Source organism: Pipistrellus hanaki, assembly GCF_964339955.1.
Source record: "Pipistrellus hanaki genome assembly, chromosome: 2".
NCBI classification, from domain to species: domain Eukaryota; kingdom Metazoa; phylum Chordata; class Mammalia; order Chiroptera; family Vespertilionidae; genus Pipistrellus; species Pipistrellus hanaki.
Genome location: NC_140504.1, coordinates 60,037,450 through 60,061,633, shown reverse-complemented (window position 1 = coordinate 60,061,633; position 24,184 = coordinate 60,037,450). Strand labels below are relative to the sequence as shown.

The 24,184-nt window shown below is 38.3% G+C and overlaps 1 protein-coding gene across 22 annotated transcripts in view; it reads right to left on the bottom strand.

The window, feature by feature from the left end:
- ZBTB20 (zinc finger and BTB domain containing 20) overlaps positions 1-24,184 on the bottom strand; it is an 818,830-nt gene that overhangs the window by 380,769 nt on the left and 413,877 nt on the right. For all 22 annotated transcript variants that reach the window (XM_084873935.1, XM_084873937.1, XM_084873945.1 and 19 more), the window contains one exon: positions 17,843-17,892. The gene's annotated coding sequence lies outside the window, so the exon portion shown is untranslated. The remainder of the gene's footprint in view (positions 1-17,842; positions 17,893-24,184) is intronic.

The following is a 24,184-nucleotide window of genomic DNA, read 5'->3' as shown; positions in this document are numbered from 1 at the left end:
GAAGGAGAGTGCTCTGGGCTCCCAGGCTCTTAGCCCAACAAGCCATTAGGCTTCAGTGGACTTGATAGCTATATCAAGCCTCCAGATTTCAAAGCTTCCATGGGTTGACAAGGACTTGCTAATTTCAAACTTTCTAACCAATTACAATCACAAAGGACTCAGGACAATAATCAGTGAGCACAATGAAACTGCTAGAGTGAAGCAGCCCTGGGCAGGTTTCACTCCTGTGGCTTTGCGTGCAATGTGCAGCTGGGCTTCAGGTTCCAGGAGTAAATAAAAATATATTACAAAACAAACATGCACAATGGGGCCCTCTTCATGTCTTATTCCCAGTAGTGGGGTATGTAGGAACCCTGTCCTGAATTTAGCCCATTAATTTCTGATGGTGTTAATTAAAAACTTTTGATTCTGGTTTGAATGGAAAATACCTCAAACTGTGTTTCCTTTATTGAAACACCCAGTTTCAAGTCTTGGATTATTAGGGTGAGCTCCGTCAGCAGTGAGATGAACAAAAACACTTTTCATACCATCTACTTTGACAACAATAATAATAACAGCAACTACAACAAAATAATTTAAATAAGTAGAAAAGGAAAAACTGTTTAGGTTAAAACTCTCTTATTTCAAGCTATTTCAAAGACATAATTAAAAATCTGGGCCCCTAAATGTAGAACATAAGATTTTTTTAAAAAATCTTATTTTTCCAAATTCTTACAGAACATTCAAATCACCCAGTGTTCCAGGACCTGAATTTTTTATATTTTAATATGGGGAAAGCTGCTTAAAATAAGGGAGTCAGCTGCTAAGTGATTTCTCTCTGTCTCTGCCCTTACTCTCTTTTTTGAAAGGCTGAAAAAAACAAACAAACAAAAAACACAACCTAATATGGTATATGCAATTGGTATGTGCTGTTTAAGAAGCTTAAAATGATTATAAAGATCTCGGAGTTTCTATTTAAAAACAAGATAGCTGGGGCAATAGAAAGTGAATTGTGAGTATTCATTCCTTGTGATGTGTGGGAAACACTCCCAGACTTTATATCGACAGAGCAAGTTAGTTGTGCAAAGCAGTAATTCATGGATTTTTCTGTGCTCCTGGAAGCCTAGTGAAACATGGGAAATCCATAGAGCATACTCAGGATGACTCTGACATCCAGACCCTGTGCAGAGGTGAGCAAATTAAAAAAAATAAAAATAAATAAATAAATAAATAAATATATATATATATATATATATATATATATATATATATATATATATATATAATCTGCAATCCAACACTTTTGTAAAGTATTAAGCAAACCACCAAAACACTCTAATTGGTTTCTAAGACTCTAATCCAATTTAAGTTTTTAAAAAATGTTAATAGAATTGACATACACTAGTATATTAGCTTCAATTGCACAACATAGAGATTCAACATTTATATGCCTTACTATGTGATCACCACAATAAATCTATTAACCATCTGTCATCAAAGTTACTATGACATTATTGTCTATATTCCCTGAACTGTACATTACATCCCTGTAACTAATTTATAACTGGAAATTTGTATTTCTTATTGCACATCACCTTTTTCACCCTTCCCTTCACCCACCTCTTTTATGTCAATTTGCTTTCTGTATGTATGCATCTGTTTTTGTTTTGTTTGTTTGTTTGTTTATATTCCACATATAAGGGAAATAATATGGTATTTATCTTTCTCTGACTAACTCATTTCATTTAGCATAATCTGATGTAGGTCCATTCATGTTGTTGCAAATCACAATATTTCTTTCCTTTTTATGACTATTATTACTATACTAAAAGCCTGGTGCATGAAATTTGTGCATGTGTGGGGTCCCTAGGCCTGGCCAGCAATCAGGGCCCATCAGGGCCTTCCTGATGGCTGCTAGTCAGGGCCTGCCAGCCATGGGGGGAAGGGACCAGGGGAAGTTGGTTGGTCATGGGAGGTTGGCTGTGGGAGTGCATTGACCACCAGGGGACACTTCCTGCATTGAGTTTCTTCAATGACACGCACCCGGGTGGTCAGTGCGTGTCATAGTGACTGGTCATTCAGGTCACTTAGGCATATATATATATATATATATATATATATATATATACACACACACACATACATACACACTAAAGGCCCGGTGCATGAAATTTGTGCATGGGGGTGGGTGGGTGTCCCACAGCCCAGCCTGCACCCTCTCCAATCTGGGACCCCTCGGGAGCAGTTGGACATCCCACACACAATCCAGTACTGCTGGCTCCCAACTGCTTGCCTGCCTGCCTTCCTGATTGCCCCTAACCACTTCTGCCTGCCAGCCTGATCACCCTCTAACCACTTCCCTGCTAACCTGATTAATGCCAAGTCCCCCCAAGGGTTCTTTCCTGCAGGCCTGAGTCACCCCCCCCTCCCCAGCTGCCCTCCCCTGCTTGCCTGATTGCCCCCAACTGCCCTCCCTTGCAGGCCTGGTCTCTCTCAACTGCCCTCCCCTGCTGGCCATCTTGTGGTGGCCATCTTGTTTCCACATGGGGCAGCCATCTTTGACCACATGAGGGCAGCCATCTTGTGTGTTGTAGTAATGGTCAATCTGCATATTACTCTTTTATTAGGACTAGAGGCCCAGTGCATGAAATTCATACACAGTGGAGGGGGTCCCTCAGATTGACCTGCACTCTCTCCAATCTGGGACCTTTTGGGGGATGTCCGACTGCCAGTTTAGGCCTGATCCCACAGTTGGATATCCCTCTAGCAATCCAGTACCACTGGTTTCTAACCACTCACCTACCTGCCTGATTGCCCCTAACCACTCTACCTGCTGGCCTAATCGTCCCTAACTGTCTTTGCCTACCAGCCTGATTGCCCCCAACTGTTCCCACTGCCTACCTGATTACCCCAACTGCCCTCCCCTGCCAGCCTGATCAACCCCAACTGCTCTTCCCTATTGGCCTGATTGCCCCCAACCACCTCTGCCTTGGCCCTGCCACCATGGCTTTGTCTGAAAGGACATCTGGAAGGTATCCAGAAGGTCTCCTGGTCTAAAAGAGTATATTACTTTTTTATTAGTATAGAAGTTAGCCCAATAAATTTAATAAAAATTGTCTGCAAATTATGCTTGCACTGGAAGTGAACCACTTATCAATTTTATTTCAATCATCACTATTGGTGTACCCTGTGGGTGTAAAATTTGTCTACCACACTGTCTGCATTTCTTGGAGGCCAGAGACTTCATAGATAGTTCTGAAGTCTTTGGCCTTGCTCTGAAGTTATTGGCTGTCCAAGTTACCACTCAAGGTGGTGAATATTTCTACATTGTCTTGGTCTTTTTCTAGATCATATTTATTCAGTTCCTCATTTGGCCTGTGATAATGGCCACATATTTTTGGCTTTAAAGCTTTCTTAGGTTTTCTTGAAGGGGTAGGAATTTTTGGAAAGGTTCCTTCCCTTGAACTCCCTTAAAAACATCTTTTCATCCCATGGGTGTCTTTAGTACCTGGAAGGACAACAGAGTGAGCACAGAAGGACATTGGTTTGTGGGGAAATGGCTGGGATGAAAGGGAAAAGAAGTCTTCATGAGAAAAAGTATGGGTTGAGGATGGAATCTGCCAGGCAAGACCAGGGAGTCTTGGGGATATGCCACTAAAGAAGAGGAGGAGAAGTTTGGGTGTGAGCCTTTTATCCTGGACACTGGACCTGGTTAACAGGGCTTCTTCCTCTTTTACCTTCTTTTGGTGAATGGGGTTGGTTGTTACCTAACTGTGCTAGGAGTTTGTGGTTTCCTGGTCATCTTTACCATGCCAAAATTTCCCAGGGCCTTCCCCCAGGCCTCCTGAACATAGGCTTTTCTCTAGGACAATGAGGGGCTACACCCCCTAGGCTTTAATTAATCAGGAAGCCTCTCCTCCAGCTAATAGTAGCTCTGGGAGGGAAACAGACATCACAAAGCACCATCCTGACACTTTCATGGGGAGGAGCGAGGAGGCCAGGATGCTTTGGTAAGAAAAAGGGGCATTTCTTTAGCACTCCTGAGCCTTCTCAAACCTATTGGCCCCGTGTTCAATTCTGATGAGTCACATGGTGGGAGATGACGCCTCCTCCAAACGTTTCCCTCGGCCACCCATTTCAGGGGTTCATTGTTCTTTCTCATCCCTCACCATTAGCTAGTTTTCATATGATTTACCTAAAATCTTTCCAAGGTAATGTGACTGTCTCTGTGGAGATGTGAATCATCCTGCTTCCCTAGTACAGGTTGCTCTTATGCACCTTGAAAACCATTCACTTCTTAGCTACTACCAGAGAAAGTTTCCATCTCACCCCCTTTTCCACTGTCCATGTGGCTCTCACCAGGTTTCTGCTTTCAAGGTTGAAATCATAGCCTTTAGGCTATCTTTAATGAATAGAGTTGCTCATCTGGTTATCTTAGCTTTGTTTAAAATCTTGGGGGTGATCATAGTAGGAATAGTATTTAGATATCAGGTTTCACAGTATAAGGTGAATGAGGCAGAAATTTAAATTCCTGAAGTTGGGCTTCCTGTTTGTATGCACTTCCCCCCACCCCACTTTCTGAGGGAATATGGGTAATCAGACCCTTAGTCTGAGGATTGCAGACTCAGGTTCATAGAGAACAGGAGGCCCAGGTCCTGTCAAAGTATGGATTAGAGAAAGGGCTAAAGGACCCTATGGAATCCATCTCAGCTCCTGCCATCAGGCTTTGGAATTGCTGGGCTTGGTACCGGATGTGATGTACACTGACTTCCTGCAGAGGACTCAGGGCAGTGAGGCCTTGATCCGAGGAGTCTTCCTTGGGTCAACAGAGGGAGGATCCCAAGACCTGCCAGGGCTTCAGGTTTGGAAGATGAGCAAGGAGGGAGGGACCCTGGACCCTAGAACAGAGCATCCCACCCAGGGCTGGATGACGACAACAGGCAATTTCTGCGTCTGGGTCTCAGGGACTCGGGGGCTTTGATATAGGAATGGAATCTCAGATACACAGAGGAATGGCCCAAGTCCGACAGATTCAAGGTGAGGACCCCAAGGAAACAGTAATGGGATTCTGAATGCCACAAGATGGGGAACCATACCGAGGTCCTCCCCCGCTATAAGCCCTGGGAGTCCCCAGAGTGGGATGACAATGACAGGCAATTTCTGCATCTGGGTTTCAGGGACTCAGGGGCTTTGGTATAGGAAGTGGGACCTCAAATACGCAGAGGACCAGCCCAAATCCTGTCAGAGTCAACATTAGGATGTAGTGACCCTGGATTGCATAACAGAGGGACCCCCACAGAAGCCCACCCTTGCTGTCAGCCCTGGGAGTCCCTAGGGTGGGATGACCACACACAGGGTTTCCTGACTTTCACAAACGGGTCTGAGAAATCCTGGGAACATAGTATCAGGAAAAGGGCCTCTGGTCCACAGAAGAGAGGGCTAGGTCCTTCTGGAGTCACCCACTGAGACAGTGGGTTACTAGGGCCAGAGGCTAACAACCTCACCCGCCTTGCCCCACCCACCCCTGCCTGGCATTCAGTTGAGCCTTAGGTCGTTTTGGATGTTATGGACCTTCGTTCTTTATATATATAGATATTAGAGGCCCAGTGCACAAAAAATTTGTGCATGGGGGGGGGGGGGGGGCGCGCGGCCCTCGGCCCAGCCTGCACCCTATCCAATTTGGGACCTTTTGGGAGATGTCCAACTGCCGATTTAAGCCCAATCCCAAGGATGGGGCCTAAACCGGCAGTCGGACATCCCTCTCACAATCTGGGACTGCTGGCTCCTAACTGCTTACCTGACTGTCTGCCTGATCACCCCTAACCCCTTCTGCCTGCCAGCTTGATTGACCCTAAGTGCCCACCTCTGCTGGCCTGGTCACCCCTAACTGCCTCCACCTGCTGGCCTGGTCATCCCCAATTGCCTCCCCATCCCTGCCAGCCTGTTGCCCTCAACTGTCCCCGCTGCTGGCCTGGTCGCCCCACACAGCCTGCTATTCAGTCGTTTGCTCGTCCCTCACTAACTCCCCAGGCAGCCTGGTCACCCCACGCAGCCTGCTGTTTTGGTCATTACTGTGAGGGAGTCCTGACCAATTTGCATAGTGCCCTTTTATTACTGTGTGTGTGTATATATATGTATATTCTTTATCCATTCATCTGTCAATTGACACTAAGTTGCCTCCATATCTTAGCTACTGTAATAATGCTGCAATGAACATATGGGTGCACATATCTTTTTGAATTATTGTTTTCAAGTTCTTGGGATAAACATCCAGAAGTAGAATTACTAGGTTGTATGGTAGTTCTTTTTTAATTTTTTTGAGGAACCTCCATACTGTTTTCCATTGCAGCTGTACCAATTTATACTAGTAGTCCTTCCACTGTTGACAAGGGTTTATTTTTCTCTACATCCTTGTCAACTCTTGTTATGTGTTGACTTTTTTATAACTACTTTGACAGGTGATGCTAATTGTGCTTTTGAGTTCAATTTCTCTGATGATTAGTGATGTGAGCATTTTTTCATATGTCTATTGTCCATTATATGTCTTCTTTGGAAAAAATGTCTCTTTAGGTCCTCTGCCCATTTTTTCATAAATTCAGGTTTCTCTGATATTGAGAAGTATCAGTTCTTTATATATTTTGGATGTTAACCCCTTATTGGATGTATCAGTTGCAAAAATCTGTTCTCACTGGGTACCTTGTCTTTCTGTTTGTTGATGGTTTCCTTCACTATGAAAAACCTTTCTAATTTGATTTAGTCCCATTTGCTTACTTTTAGTTTTGTTGCCTTTGCCCAGGGAAACATATAAAAAAATATATTGCTAAGACAGGTGTCAAAGAGTTTACTGCCTATGTTTCTTTAAGGAATTCTGTGGTTTCAGGTTTTCATTAAGTTTTTAATCTATTTTGAGTTAATATTTGTATATAGTGTAATAAAGTAGCTCAGTTTCATTCTTTAGATGTCTGTCCAGTTTTTCCAAAACCATTTACTGAAGATACTGTCTTTTCCCCTTGATATATTCTTCCTTTGTTTGTCATCCTATATAATAAAAGGCTAACATGCAAATTGTTCCCTCGGGAGTTCTACCAACAAGGAGTCTGACTGCCCACTATAAAAAGTGCTGACCACCAGGGGAAAGTGTGGAATGAAGGAAGGCCCTGTCAGGCAGCTGGCAGTTGGGGGAAGGAAGGCCCTGATCAACTCAGGCCTAGGAACCCCCTAACTGTGCACAAATTTCATGTACCACGTCTCTAGTAGATTTATAAACTATCTGAATGTCAATTTTTTTCTGTGCACTCTACTCTGTACCATTTCTTTATGTCTCTGTTTTTGTGCTAATACCATACTGTTTTGATTAGTATAGTTTTGTATATCTTCTGGAATTAGGGAATGCAATACCTTCAACTTTATTCATTCTCAAGATTACTTGGGCTATTCAAGGTATTTGTGGTTCTTTAAAAATTTGGGGATTATTTGTTCTAGTTCTTTGCTATTTTCATAGAGATTGCATTAAATCTCTAGATTGCTTTGGTATTATGGACATTTGAACAATATTAATCCTTCCAGCTCACTAGCATAGAATAACCTTCCATTTATTTGTGTTATCTTCAGATTCTTTCAACAATGTTTTATTATTTTCAGAGTATGGGTCTTTCATCTCTTTGGTTAAATATATCCCTAAGTATTTTATTCTTTTTGATGCACTTGAAAATGGGATTGTTTTCTTAAGTTCTCTTTGTGATAATTGGTTATTACTCTATAAAAACATAGATAATAATTTATCTTTGTGATAGTTGGTTATTAGCTTATAAAAACACATATAATAAATTTGTATCCTGAAGCTTTTCTAAATTAATTAGTTCTAATAGTTTTTTGTACGAAGTCTTTATGGTTTTCTACATATGTATGATGTCACCTGCAAATAGTGACAGTTTTACTTCATCCTTTTCAATTTAAATGCCTTTTGTTTCTTTCCTTTTCTGATTGCTGTGATTAAGACTTTCAAAACTATGCTAATAAAAGTGGTGAGAGTGGGCATCCTTGTCTTGTTCCTGACCTCAGAGGAAAAGCTTTTAGCTTTTTACCATAGAGTAAGATGTTAATTGCATTTGTCATACACAGTCTTTATTATATTGATGTACATTCCCTCTATACACTCTTTGTTGAGAGTTTTTAAAAATCATCAATGAATGTTGCATTTTGTCAAATGCTCTTCCTGCATCTAATATGATAATCATATGATTTCTATCTTTAGTTGTGTTAATGTGGTAGATCACATTGATTGATTCATGGATATTGAGCCATCCTTATATCCCTGGAATAAACACCAACTGATCATAGTATATGATCCTTTCAATGTATTGTTAAATTTTGTTTGGTAACACTTTGTTGAGACTGTATTTATATTTGTCAGGTATAATGGTCTATAATTTTATTTTTTAGTAGATTTTGATTAGAGCATTCAGTCTACTTACATGTAAAGTAATTATTGATAGGTATATATTTATTACCATTTTGTTCATTTTTGGGGGACTAGTTTTTAAAGTTTTTCTCTATTCCTTTCTTTTGCTCTTGGCCTCTTTCTTTGTGCTATGCTGGTTTTCTTTAGTGTTATGTTACCTTTTATAGGTTTTTGGTTTTAGCTACCAAAATAGTTATATATATCAAATTATATTTTAGATCTTTTTTGTTTTGTAAATCCTCTACTTATTGTAGTTATAGTCAATATTGTCTGTTATAGATAAAGCTTCACATTAATTTTTTTAGAGGCTGATCCACTGCCTTTACTATATATTTGCCTTTATCAGTGAGGTTTTTTCTTTCAAATATTTTCAAATTTATGGTTATGATCTTTTCTTTTCTGATTAAAGACCCTTTAACACTTTTTGAAAAGCCTGTTTACTGGTAATAAAGTGCTTTAGTTTTTGCTTGTCTAGAAAACTCTATCTCTTCTTCAATTCTAAGTAACAGTCTCACTGGATAAAATATTATTGGTTATAGATTATTTCTTTTTAATAATTTAAATATTCCTGCCATTCCCTTCTGGCCTATAAAGTTTCTGTTGAGAAATCAGCCGAAACCGGTTTGGCTCAGTGGTAGAACGTCGGTCTGCGGACTGAAAGGTCCCAGGTTCGATTCTGGTCAAGGGCATGTACATTGGTTGCAGGCACATCCCCGATGAGGGGTGCGTAGGAGGCAGCTGGTCGATGTTTCTCTCTCATCGACGTTTCTAGCTCTCTCTCTCTCTCTCCCTTCCTCTCTGTAAAAATCAATAAAATATATTTTTTTTTAAAAAAAGAGAGAAATCAAATGATGAACTTATGGGGTTTCTATTGAATTTGACTAATTGTTTTTCACTAGCTGCCTTCAACATATATATATTTTTTATCTTTACTTTTTCAACTTCAGTTATACTATGTCTTGGTTTGGATCGCTTTGGGTTCATCTTGTGTGGTATTCTGTGCTTTCTGAACCTAAGTATATGTTTCCTTCCCCAAGTAAGGAAAGTTTTCAGTATTTTTGAAATATTGTCTGACCCTTCCTTTCTCTTCTTCCAGAACTCCTATAATTCAAATGTTAGCATTCTTGATGTTGTCCCAAAGGGCCTTTACACTATCATTTTTTTTCAATTGTTTTTACTTTTTGTTGTTCTGATTAGGTGATTTCAATTGTTCTCCTTTTTGGATAACTAATCCAATCTTCTGAATTAAGTGATCTAATGTGATTACCTGTAGTGCATTTTTTTTTTCCACTTCAATTACTGTATTTATTCTTCAGCTCTGATTGGTTTGTTTTTAATATTTTCTAACATTTTGTTGTAATTGTCACTTATCCTATTCTATTCTTTTCTTTTCCCACTTTCAATGAGCATCCTTTTGACTATTACTTTAATTTTTTTATTTTTACTTTTCTCTATTTCACTGAAGGATTTTCTTGGGGGTAGGGAGTTATTCTTTCATTTGGAACATATTTCTTTATCTCTACATTTTGTTTGCCTTTATTCCCCCCCCCCCTATAAATTAGATAGAACAGCTATCCTTCATGATCTTAAAAGGGTGTTTTGTATAAGAGCAATGTCTGTGTAAACTGTATGTGCAATGACAAGGGTACAATGACAGATCAACTGGCTAAGAAGTGAGTGCTGGGTGTGGTGTCCCAGGGTTCATGTCTCTGAGGATATTTTGGCAGGTCAAATGGGGAAATCTGGGACAGTCAAAATCTGAGGTTTCCCAGGGCACATAGTCTGAGTACACCCCAACAGGCTGGCTGGCTGGAGAGGGGGTGGATGCTGGCCAAGGTGGCCCAAGACAAAATGTGGCAGCTTTGTAGACTGGATAGACTGCTTTGATCAAGATCCCACTCCTCACTGTATAGGTGGAAAGTGAATGTAAACATTATTGCTCCCTGACACTTCTGATCCTAGAGAGTTTCCAGAAAATTGCTGTATTTCCTCACCTATTTAGCACATGCTTTGGGGTTAATAAACGGATCCTTTTCACATATAGTCTGAGTACCCTTTACTTTTTATTTATCTTTTAAATTATAGCTGGTGTACAATATTATGTTTAAGATATACAGCATAGTAATTATACCTTTATGTAATGTACAAAGTGATAACCATGATAAGCTTAGTCATCATCTGCTAGGGGCCCCTTAAATTGCTGTTTTATCACTATGCCCCAGAGAAGGCAGATCCGTACAGGGGAGTCTCAGTTATATCATTCTGTAGTGAAGGTTGTCCTGTTTGGTCTCTCCTACCTTCATGTGGTCCTTCTCTCATTTATTGTTCAGAAGCTGTTCTATCATCCCTAAGTTGAAATTTAAGAGGAATTCTCTATATGTCAGTGTATGTAAGATGTATCTATGGAAGGAGGTGAGTTTAGGGTTTTCATATACCCCCATCTTAAACTCACTACTTCTCAATTTTATTTTTAATAATTCTTCCCTTTTGTATAAGGGCCTGAAGCCTTGGAAACACAGTCTGAGAAACCCCACAAATGTCATCTCACACCCTTTTTTCTTTTGCCTTTCACTATAGCTAAATTTCTCTTTATCACACCCTATTTATTCATGCCGTCTCTGACATAAGCTGATTCCTTGAAAGACTACAAAAGTTTTCTTTCTTTCTTTCTTTCTTTCTTTCTTTCTTTCTTTCTTTCTTTCTTTCTTTCTTTCTTTCTTTCTTCCTTCCTTCCTTCCTTCCTTCCTTCCTTCCTTCCTTCCTTCCTTCCTTCCTTCCTTCCTTCCTTCCTTCCTTCTTTCTTTCTTTTTCTTTTTTTTCCTCTGAAGGTCTTCATTATTCTTATTCTTGTTTTGATTTACATATTCCAAAAGAGGTTCAGTACTCCATAAAGGCTAAGCATTTTTGGCAATTCTCCTTTCCTTCTATCCCTAACTGCAGGCTGCACTGACATCCCTCTCTTGGATAGTAGGCAGAAAGGGCCTCTCAGCCTGAAGTGACATGATAGTGATCATTCAACAACAACAGCAATGACAATAAGAAACCTTCACTATAAAGCATGAGAGGAAAATATGAAGAGCAATAGAACTAAAACTCCAAAAGGGTAATAGGCTTGAGCAAACCACAACATGAGTCCATTTGTTCACAAAATTTATAGATTTTACCCAGAGTAAATCAATAGATGATATTTTCTATAATAGATTAATACATGTAGATTAACTAATAGATATGTAGAAAATGAGGAGATTTAAAGATGATTTCCATCTGAAATGAATTTTTTCTTTCCTAGAGTCTAAGTTTTTTTGTTAAACTTAATCCTTACTCTTTTCCTGTTCCAGCAGCAGAAACATCTGGTCGGTTTTAGATTCCCCTTGGATTTCTAACTTCAAAGGGAATTATAAAGAATAACAAATTCTTGTACCAGCACTAAAAAAGAAATTAGAGCAGCAGGAGAGAATGGCAAAATTGTCCTTATTTGACTGCTAGTGACAGGCTCCACAGGCCGAACTATGAGAAAAGACAAGATCACTGGTTGATAACCAGAATTCCTGGAAGGGACGGAACTTTGGTTACATGTAAATGTGCATCAGGCCTTTAGCAATTTAAAAAGAGATCTGCCCTAGCTTTAAAAAAATTAAATAAATAAGTAAAATGAGTTAGAAAGTAAAATTAATGGGTTCACATTTACTTGTCACATAGTAAGCATGGACAAAAGTTTGTTGAAAAAATGACCTGTAGGAAATCTTAAAAATTCACTAACCCTCTGGGTTTTTTATTTGATCTGCAGAAAACTATGAATTCTGATTCTACCCAGGGCTGTATAAGCCATTCCCAAATTAACTCGGGTTCTAAGAATCCACTCAACGCATCATGTCTTCATAAAAGATTAGTAAACCTCCAAGGGTCTCAAAAGTAGTCTCAGTTTTTTTTTTTTGTTTTTTTGTTTTTGTTTTTTTTTCCTTACTCTGGATCCTGATTATCAAAGGATGGCCAGAAATTAAAGTCCTCCAGGAGTAGAGGAATAGGATTTGAATGAAATATTGATATTTGTAGTTGTACCAAGTTGTACTTGACATCACTTTGTAGAACCACATTTATCTTCCTCCTCTATCATTTTTCTAGCAAAACAAAAACACACTTCTAGAGTGTAGGACTTGATGCAATCAAACATTAGAAAACGAGAACAGTTAGAGAAAGTACAATTTTGCCATTGTAATTACCTCTTACAGTCTTTCCTATTTTATGTGTAAAGTGTACAGCAACAATAAAAATAAACAAAGACATAATTAACTAATCAACTTGTTTGTGCACAAAGAGCAAGAAAGAGTTAAGGACTAAAATGCCTTTAAATAATGAATTATAAAAATCTTTAATCTTTGTATTTTCAGAGGTTACAGAGCCCCTCACCACAAATATATGGTTGATTTACAGAGTGGCAATCAAAAACTCAGAAAGCAAATTATGTTTGACCAAAAGTATATATCAACAACACATTAACAATATTCTATAGAGTAGGATAGGACAAACAGAACCAATTCCCTGTGGAACCTAGCATAGTTTGCTAATGGAGCAGTCCCCAAAAGACAAGACCATATCCAAAGTATGTTATTCATACCAGAACCTTTGCGCAATATCTAGTGCAGGGGGGCAAAGTATTTCCAAGGTAAAACCTTACTGAGCTGGCTCCAAAATCATCTTATGGAATTGCTTTGCCTTGAGTGGTGCTTTCATTCTTCCCTCACAACTTCCGGTGAAACAGAATAATTAAAGTTATCGCAGTAAGAGAATCCAAAATTCCCATCTTTATAATAGTTGTATGTGATGGTGTATCACATGTCCAACAAAGTTTATCCAGAAAATACGCCAACTTTATGGAACATGGATGTGATTATATGAATAAACCATTTTTTCTTTTGCAATTTTCTGTGTCTTCACATATAGAATGAAAATCTTGGCTTGATGGTGGTATTAATGATGATGCTAAGGATTCCCTGCTCTATATAAGGAGAATTATCCAACCATGATTCTAAACTTGACTAGGGAGGGAAAGGGGGGTATAAGATATGGAATACTACTTTATTCCAAGAAATGTTGTCTTGTAGCTTGAGAATACATAAGGTCACAAATGTAACAACAATTGTACAAACACCAGATCCAAAGACTAAAATCACAAAGAAATGCCATACCGATACCCAAGAAGCTAATACTGTCATTAATAATAATTATTATTAGTAGTATAGCTATTATAGTGATGAGGCATTGATAGTTCACTTGGGTGTAATGTAGAATACATTAGCTAGAAAGAACCATGGGTAAACTTATTATTCTCTTTAAAAGGCAGTTTATATTTTAGGTTTATATTATATAAACTACATAATTCAAAACCACATGTAAGAAAATAGCTGAAACCGGTTTGGCTCAGTGGTAGAGCATTGGTCTGCGAACTGAAAGATCCCGGGTTTGATTCCGGTCAATGGCCTGTACCTTGGTTGTGGGCACAGCCCTGGTAGGGGGTGTGCAAGAGGCAACTGGTCGATGTTTCTTGCTCATCGACGTTTCTAGCTCTCTATCTCTCTCCCTTCCTCTCTGTAAAAAATCAATAAAATATATTTTAAAAAAATAAAAAAGAAAAGAGTACAGGAAGAAGTAAAGACTCATGTATTTATTTCAGTTTTGTGTTATAAATATCAATCTTAATGATGGAAAGATTGCCTGTTTTAAAATATGGATATTATAGGTTATGGTAAAATATCCTTAGAGCTTTAAAATATAACAGTGGCTAGTTCCTACCTATCTTTTCCTCGAATGCCTATCTCAATGTCAAACATTAGATTCATTCCTGACCTTTGAGGGTTTTTTAATTATGATAATGCCAGGTCAGGGTAAATGAGAAGCAGAACGCCGAGAGGACAAAAAACAAACAAACAAACAAACAAACAAACACAAAGAAAGATTTTGCATTGTTTATACCATCCAGTATGGCAAATTTTACAGATGCTTTCTGTTTGCTTGGGATAGTTTATTGCTTATGTTATTTCTTTGTTTTCTTTTTTCCCCCATGTGTGCGTCTCTACCAAATTTGGCTGGAAATATTTTGTGTGTGCCTGTACAGTAAACCTCATATTTTTCTATAGATTTAGTGTGGTGCAGAAGCTCCTTTTTTTTTCTTCCCTAAGGGTTAGACACATCAATATTCTAGCTATTCACTTTCGAGGCCAATGGAAAATGTGTTCCTAAGATTAAATAGACCTGAGTAACACATAAATTCAGTTTATACTGATGCAGTATGTTACACGGTTATTCACATCCTGAATTTCTGATGAGTGAGATACACCTGTTGGATAACAAACTGCTACTGACTGAGAGACCCTGATCCACAATTTAAAGACAGAGGTCAGAACAAAACCCCAACTTTAGAGTCTCTATGGAGAGCCTATCTTGCATACAGCATTCCTCATCTGTGGAGCTCTGGCTCATAGAGGGTTCTTGAAATATTCTTAGGAAAAACTACAGCAATACATACAGGCACATAGGGAAGGCCCTTTATCCTGCAATACACTATTTCCCTCCACTTCCACTTCTGAAACACAGCACTTAAAAAAATTATCCAGACTATTAATATATAATTCCTCCCTTATCAGACTTCATAAGTTCTCACTTAGGAAGAAATCTTCCATTTCTACTGAGAAATCTTTAAAAATTATAAACTTTAAAATCCAGTGTTACATTTGGTTGAGGTTAGTTCACCATATTTCTCTAGTATGGGTCACCTGAAGCCACACTCACTTCTTGGTGGTAGAAGACTATGTTTTCCTTTCGCTCCAGATAACACATCATACATCTAATAATGAATATAATCAGTGCTACACATTATCATCCTAAATTTAAATCAAGTAAAGAAAGTGTCCCCTCTCCCCAACATAATAGTTCCTCCAGGAAACCTAGCCAAATCTGTGAAATGTCTCTCTAGTAAAACAAACTGCCCTTTGACTTACAGATATGCTGAAGAATATTATGAAACACACTAATGAGATTTTATGATCAATTGTTACATTTCAGAAAATATGATAATATACACAGAAGAAAAATGCTCTTTATACAAAGATTACAACTATTTATCTGAACATTTTTAACATTAACATATTAAAGAGTCCCGATGGGCCTGAAATATTGATGGACTAAAGGTTATGATGCCTGGGATGTGCTTCAACATAACATAGTAGTGATAGGCATAGGAAATGATAGATCAAGAGTTAATCATTGTGCAAGCTGGGTGATAGGTACATTGATTGGAGTTCAATGTAGACAAATTAATGTGTTTAAATTTTTTCATAATAAAAATTTAAGAAATATATACCAATTTGAACATTCATTCATTTACTCATTATTTATTGGTTGATTCATTTACTCTTTATATGCAAGATATTATGGAAATGTAATAAGTAAAAAAATAAGACAAAAACAAAAATATGCTCTTATTGGACATTTAGGTTAAGTAAGCTATTCCTCTTCATGAATAGTATATGTTGATTTAAAATGATATTTATAAAAACAGTAATGTACATGTAGAATTCTTAGGTTAACTTTTGAAAGCAAGACAAAAAAAATGATATAGAAAGCATGATTAGAGTGTGTTTTTAAAAATACGTCCTCAGGGGAAAATGAGAGTAAGGAAATAAATATATCAAATGGTTATTAATGATTGGATTTAAATTATAGAAATAATTGCTTTAATTTTTCTTCATTTTACTCTTATGTGTTTTTCTAAATTATTTTTAATGAGCATGTATCATTTTAAAATGAAAATAAATATTTATTCATTAGTGGGTAAGATGTGCTCTCCTTTCCCAAGGAGCTTTTCATCTACTAAAACAGAGAAACTGCAAACACACAGCATTGCCCTGAGAGTTTAAATCTTCATACCTACAAGGGAAGTACACCCACAGGAAAAGAAACGTCAGTACCAAATTTATCTGATCACAGAAACATAAAGGGCTTTCTGTGTGTTGGATAGCAATAGGGGAGGACCTAGCTTCTTTGCAAGCCAGAAAGAGTGTGAAATTCAGGTCATTTTGTGATGAGATCATTTAGCAAAGAATGTAATGGTAGCCACAGATTAAAGTTACCAAATAAGCCTGTTTCCTGACCTGCTAACACTTGCTCTGATATGTTTCTTTTTGGGCAGTGCAACAAAAAGGGAGTGGGAGTGGGAGTGTGGAGGGAGGGCGAGGTACAATCCTAAAGGCTTGTGGCCTTCAAATTCAGAGAAGCACATAGATGTGCAACACAATTAGAGACAGTAATAGTGTGACAACTATGAATTCTGTGCAATGGATGTGGAAAGTCCCTGTTAGAAAGCTATCTTTATTATCCCAAGAGATTATTTTCCTCATTTTATGCACATTCATATAAAGTGAAGTCAAGAGTATAACTTTTAAAGGTTTGGATGAATATGATGTTCATGACTAAACAGGCCAAGCTGGAGCCAGGAGGAATTCTGCAAGATGCCAGGCAAGTCACCCATTCCCTGCTCCTCCGATTCCAGTGTATTCACCAGCGCATTTCAGTGCAGGTCAAGCTCCAGCAAACTCAGCTCTTTCAGACTGACTGACTACACGATGATCTACCAATATAACTTCAGTCCTAACCTGTGCCCTCCTTTCAGGCACTGAAATCTCCACAATTCCAGAAGGCCACAAAACCAACCTTTTAGAAACTTCACAAAAAGACATAAAGACCTCAAAGTTTCAGACTAAGGCTCACTTGTAGCCCTAATCTTGGGTCCTTTTACTATACTGCTAAAGACAGGAGGAAGGCATTTCAGTTCCGAAAGGACATGTTCTCCTGCTGTTTGTCTCTGTGCATAAATAATAGCAGTCATGTATGAATTTAAGATTGATCCAAACGAAGCAAGCACATTTCACATTTGCAGCATGTCACAGAATAATAATAGGTATTTAAAAGCATCACAAAATAGGTTCGGAGGGATTTTGTGTTTGTTTGCTTAATGCCAAAGCATCTAATATTCCACATGGGAAATGTCAGCACCAACTTCACCGCATCACCCTCACTTTCCACACAGGTGTCACCTTTGCAAAACTATACTAGTACTGTATATCTTTGGAGAGTCTTCCAAACAAATCCTTTGGGTACTTCTACCTCTGTGTGGCAAAATCATTGTAAAATGTTTGTCAAAATCTGTGATAATAGGTTCTTGGAGTCAGTTTCTCACCATTCTAAATGCTGGTATTTCAAATAAATAAACAAGATATAAAATATATACCCTCTACCAAGGTCAAAATATATTCTGCTCAAATGCTATACTTGTGGTGGACTCGTCACACCTTTACTTCTTTTTACAATATTTTGGACTGCCGTTTAGAGATAATGGAAGTGACTTACCAGGCAGCAATGTCTTGTGAGGAATACTCAGTCAGTGATGGTGAAAAATCCTGAAATGAAAAGAGAATCATAAATACTAGGTATTTAATAAAGATATGGCAACATGGTGTTCATAGAAAAGAACCCATTTGCTTCTCCCTTTGGGAAGTTGACTTGATGATACTATATAAAGAAAAGGATGTGTCCCTTTGAGATTGAAAATACAACTCTGCATGAGAAAGTGGCGTCTGTAACTGCCTGCATGCTTAAGGGCTCTAAGGGTTGTGACTGACTTGTTGCCCATTTCTGCAATTCACTGTGACTTGTGTTGAGAAAATTATGTTTTATGGTTAATTATCCATGGTCTGTTTAAAAAAATAAATCAAACCATTGTGAACCACCAGGATTTGCAGCTCCATTTGAACTTCACTGTACTTTTGGCTAAACATTTTATAAATAAAAACAAACCGGTTTTTTCCTTGTTTTTGGTTGTTTGTTACTTGTGTTCTGGATATAAATATTGTGGCAGTGGTTGGAGAACAAGCTATGGATTATTTACCCCTGGCTTCATGAGTTGTTTGTTACTGGTCTTATACTCCTTCATGAGTAAATGTATAGTATTATATTTCTAGTCCTGTAACACAAAAGGAATGAGTGAACTGAAACCTTTTGAAACCAAAACCTTTTATGCTAAGTCACAGAGCAACAAAACAAACCCCATATTAACATTTAAAAAGCTTCTACTGTGGAGCAACAAAATCCCCAAATATTATATAATCTGCATTTTAAAAATTGCTTGCCTAACAAGCAGCAGTCTGTCAATAACTCCACATGCTTGTCTTTTCACTGCTGTATAATTTAGAAGCCATAGGTGGCTTTTACCAGAGATCACCTCCCACCCCCAACATCACCACCAGAGTGAAGCCTTAATAATAACCAGCATAACTAATTTAAGCCAAAATTTATTCATAAAGGTCAGAAATTATTGTGCTATAAATAATGAAACACTATATGAAAGAAAAACTCCATATGAAATGTATCTATAGTCTTTATCCTAAAACTTATATAAATAAAAAGTCTAAAATATAAGTGACCATAGAAAATGAGAAAAGCCAAGATTCACAGGACCCTGTGGCAGAATGCAAAGGGAATTATTTGAGACCCAGAATCACAAGTCCCTAATATATCTGCATATGAAACATAATGAGAATCACCAAAGTAGCTTACCAAAAATTATGCTTTTTAAATGATCCACTGGTCTATGCAGCACAGAGGACCTCTATATAAAATTACCTTCTGCAACTTACTACTTTTACAAAGACAGAGACAGGACAATAGGGCTTTCTTATAAAACGATCTATCCATTTCTGAAGCTTGCATAGCTCTGTATTCTCTTTCATATTACCCGGGGTTACTCACATGGCTTACTGCTTACCTGCATAAGCACTAGGAGGGAAGAGACCAGCTCACCAAAACATGGTAAAATATCTGTGAAGCAGCTACTATGTGCCAGGCACAACTAGAGTGATTCTGTTTGAGAGGGTAAGTCAGTGACTGAGGTTCTTGTTGCAACATTTAAAAGTATCTATTACCACTGCCAACAGCAACTCGAAGCAAGGTTGAAATAGTTGTGAAGGATTTTTGAAAAATTGGAAAATACTTAAAACTCTCCCTAAAATCTTGCATGCCAGGAAATAGAAAGTCTAGGCCTGTCAGTCCTTCTTAACCCTGGATCCCAAAGTGCAAATGAAAAGACACAAGTATCCTGTATGTTCCCAGGGCCATGGTTACAATCGATAACAGGGGCTGAAATGCATTTGCTGGCATCCATTGGTTATTGAAAGGCCAATTTTGTCCTAAGGATATTTGAGAGAGATTAAAAATCCACCAAGATGAAAATGGAAGCTATTTTGACAAACTGGGGCAGGAAAAAATGCTCAAAGATGTTTTACTCAAAGAAATTTTCCTCTATTCTTTCATAACCAGATATCTCCACCTATTTTTGACAACCAAGAAAATACTACTGTTTTTCTTTTAAATCCTAAATTTTCTTTTAAATCCTAAATTTTCTTTTAAATCCAGGCAACCCATTTTAAAGCCAGGGTACTCTAAATGACTTCCTATGTACAGAACTACACATCCAAAAATAAGTGCTTGATTTCAGATGATGAAACATGTTAAAATTATATTATAAAAATACATTTACATGGGTTAGAATTTATTTTGATATCAGGAATATACATACAAAATTGCAATTTGTAATCCAAATTTAGTTATAATCCATGTATAGAAATACTTAGAAAAAAATATACCTGAGAATATAATTTCCTGGTTAAAGACTAGAATATTCTAACCAATTTTCATTATTTTTCTGAGCTATCGATTCTTTTTAGGAAGAAAAGCAGAAATAAAATGTGTTTACAAAGTACTTCAAAATACACTAGCTTAGTGATTATTCATATTTAAGACAACAAAAGATGTCTCCATGTCATCTGAAATAGACACGATAATCCTAAGGGTCTTGATCAGGCAGTTGTTAACAGAGAGCCACACATTCAGACAGTACTAGTAAAACCTGAAACACCTAAAAATACTCTCCTGGCTTTGAATTTTATCTTTATGCACCAGATTTTTCCATACACAGGAATCCTAAATTCTAACACTTAAGAGAAAGTTAAACAAACTAGGAAAGAATCTGACTTTTTTTTTTTTTTTTAAGCAAAGGAAAACCATCTCTTACCTTCAGTAAAATCAAATAAGCCAATTTCATAGGACCTTACCATCCAAAAGTAAAGTATGACCTAAAGGAGTGATACTGATCCCAAATACATGGAGGAGGAGAGTCTCAATAGTTCCTACTCAGATCCGTCCTCTCTCCTGTGCGTTTTCATCTTTGCTGATTGCACTGAGAACAATCAGAACTACCAACACCACCATCACCACCCACCATCACCACCGCTCACACAATAATCTAACTTTCTCGTAGCAGATTCCTAATAATGCCTAGTGCTGTGCTTTCGATAATTTTGTATCCATTTTATAACTATTTATAGGCAGAACTAAAAAGAACAAAACAAAATTAAAAATTCCTCCAACCTCCCTTGGTTCCCAGAGGACATCAGTTAAGCAAAACAAAATATTAAACCTGAGAAGGAAGACTGATCAATCTCATACAAATCTCACTGTGTTCCTATTTAAACTGGGAAGGGAGTTGCTTCAATGAAAAAGTTGGGGGTGTGGGAAAGGAGTAAAGGGCTACAAAGAGAGAGAGATAACAATGTTTATTATACAGATGGGACTTAAAAGCAGTACAATGAATCAAACGGTGTTCCAGGGAATTGTGTGACAGAAAGTTCTAAATGAGAACTCTAGAAACTACAGTCTCTTCAACTGAACTACTGCTTAGGGGATGGAGTCTATAGGAATTAAATGTCTCTATAGCATCTAGATGTTTCCTCTTTAATTATGACTTTGGGTTTGAATATGCTTTGTCAGGAGGAAAAACAAATCAAAATATTAGAGCTTTGTACAGCCCCCAAAGACAGGGTTTATATAACCTGCGTTTTTACATAAATGTTACATCAGGATACATTTCAAATGAAAACACATACACACACAGCTGTCTTCCTTATCCTCTTTCTATTTTAAAATTCATTTCATATTTTAAATGATGTTGATTTTTCATAAAATAAGTAAAAACCAAGTCAGCATTAAACACCTCAGAATAATTTTAGTCTTATATGACCTGGAAAATGTACCATGTCATGGAGGGTTACAAATGCCTGTTTTGAAGCCAGTTAAGGCACTGGCAATTATGGGATGTTTTGCTGCAGCCTAGGGCAACTAGAAATGGCCATGGATATTAACTAACTCCCTTTCAACAGTCTGAGAAAAGGAGGGGAAAAAACCTGTAAATCTTCCCATCTGTTATTTCCTTTTTTTTTTTTTTTTTTTTTTTGGCTGTGGAAAAGTAAAATTATGCAAGAATGTTTGAATGTAAAGGCTGTGTGAGCTTTTTCCCTTTTTGTCTCTGGGTATTGGTTATGTGATGTTGCATAACTGAGTGCAGAGTAGGCGGTTAGCATTTACTATTGATTTACACTATGCCATCTAATGAATTCAGAACACTGAAAAGAAAGGAGTGGAAGGGGGAGGAAGGAAAAAGAAGAAAGGAACAAGGAGAGATAAAATGAAGAACAGAGAGGAGAGAGAAAGAGCTCATTTATACAAACAATACTAATGCCTGGAATAGTTTCATTCATTCCTTTAGCTCTGATTTCTTGTTATAGTTCAGGTCTTAGATATATGGGTTTGAGCTAGTGACCCCAATAGTCTAATCTTATATCTAAGTATAGACCTGGTGCATGAAAATTCATGCACTGGAGGGGAGGGTCTCTCAGCCTGGCCTGCCTCCCTCATAGTCCGGGAGCCCTCAGGGGTGGGAGGTGATCCAGCAATAAGGGGAAGGCAACACTCCATCACATCTCTGCTGGCCTTGGTTAGCTGAGCCTCAGCCGGCCCTGGGCAGCTGGGCAGCTGCCATCTGAGGCTTGCCTGCACCTAAGGCTGGGGGGCTGAGGTGATTGGGGGACTCTGGAGGCAGGTACATGAAGCAGCCGGGAACACCTGGAGTCAGGCCCCACCTTGCCACACTCCTGCCACCCTGGTAGGGCTGAGGGGACTGGGTGCCGCCATCTTTGAGGGTGGGGTAGTTAATTAGCATATTCCCTCCTTACTGGCTGTGGGTGCTGCCATTTTTGAGGGCGGGGCAATCATTAACACAGTCCCTCCTTATTGGCTGTGGGTGCCTCCATATTTGTGACAGTGTGAGGGTCAATTAGCATATTCCTCCTTTATTAGATAGGATGAGGATTACTGGCAGGTAAATGTCTGAAAATACTAATATGTCAAAGTACTTGATAGTAATTCCATTAACCTATCAGACTTCTCCATATAATAATTCTCTCTACATTTATAAATATGTATCTGTAAGAGCCAATGGTATGGTTCAACTAGTTTACCAAGTCACACTTATTGTTTTGCAAGGCACACATCAGGGTAAAGAACAATATGCCCTATTTTACCCATTTCCTTAAAAAATGCACAAAGAATTAATCTAGAAATATTGAAATAGGTCACTATTTTGCCTTGAAAGAAGAAATGCCACATATTGGTTACATAGAACAGCCCAATATAAGATAATGATAGAGAAATGAGTAAATATCCTAAACTAATAAACAATATTTGTAAGAGAAATTTAAATAACTTCTTAAATTATGCCTATGGAGAACACTTAAGCCTTAACTTTATACTGGGTGATTATAGATATTTCCAGTTCCCGAGGCTGCTCAGTGCTTCCCTTGCCATGCACCCAGTTCCACAGCGTAGGCCAGATTATAAGGGTGAAGTTGATTCTGCTGCTGTGCACAGGACCTTCCTGTACCTGAGTGCCCTCCTACGGCTGAAAACAACCACTGAGGTGAGGAAGAGAAATAGGAACTATCATATTAGCAGCCAGCTACAGAGCAAGAGAGGGAGCTTGTTTCCTTCCCAGGTGTGGGTTTGTAAAATAGTGACTGGGAAAATCACAGGAGGTCAGTTACAGGAAAGAACAAAAATATAGGGTTTAATTTCTGGTCATCCAAGATGTCTTTTCACCCATTTTAGTTCAGAAAATATTAAAAAGATGCCTACTCCACCCTTTGTCAGTAATGCTTTAATGACTGATTGGCCATGTGCCTATGGTTTAGACATAACATGTACTACAGTGTTTGGCATATGCTCTATGCTCAGCAAATATTTGTTGAAACAGTAAAATTATTATGGGATACACATTTCTGTAGAAAAGCCTCAAAAATATATATTCCAGTTGTTCACAGGAAATTGTAGGCTGGACTTAGGCTGTAGACACAAAATCATGGTAGAGAGGAAGTATCAGTTGTTTGGGGATCAGTTTACCTCAGTTTCATTTTATTAGGGAAAAGGCTTAAATCTAACCTAAGAGAAACATGTAAATTGACCGTACATTTGCTATGCCCACAGCCAATCTGAGTGGAGTATGCAAAAATAACTCAACAAAGATGGCGGTTAATTTGCATACATACCTGGGTCCTGGGAACCTCCTCAGCACCCAAGTCACTCCCATCCGGCCATCAGGCGGAGGCTTTAGGCTTGGGAAGGAGACTCCCCAGCACCTCCAATTGCAGGCTCGACCCCTTCAAGGCTCCCTGGCACCTCCGATTGGATTGCAGGCTCAACCGGAGGGGAGGGTCCCCTTTTCCAAGCCTAAAGCGTGGGGTAGAGACTTTAGGCTTGGGATGGGGCTGAGCCTAGGGTCGGATGGAAGGGGAAAAAAAATCAATG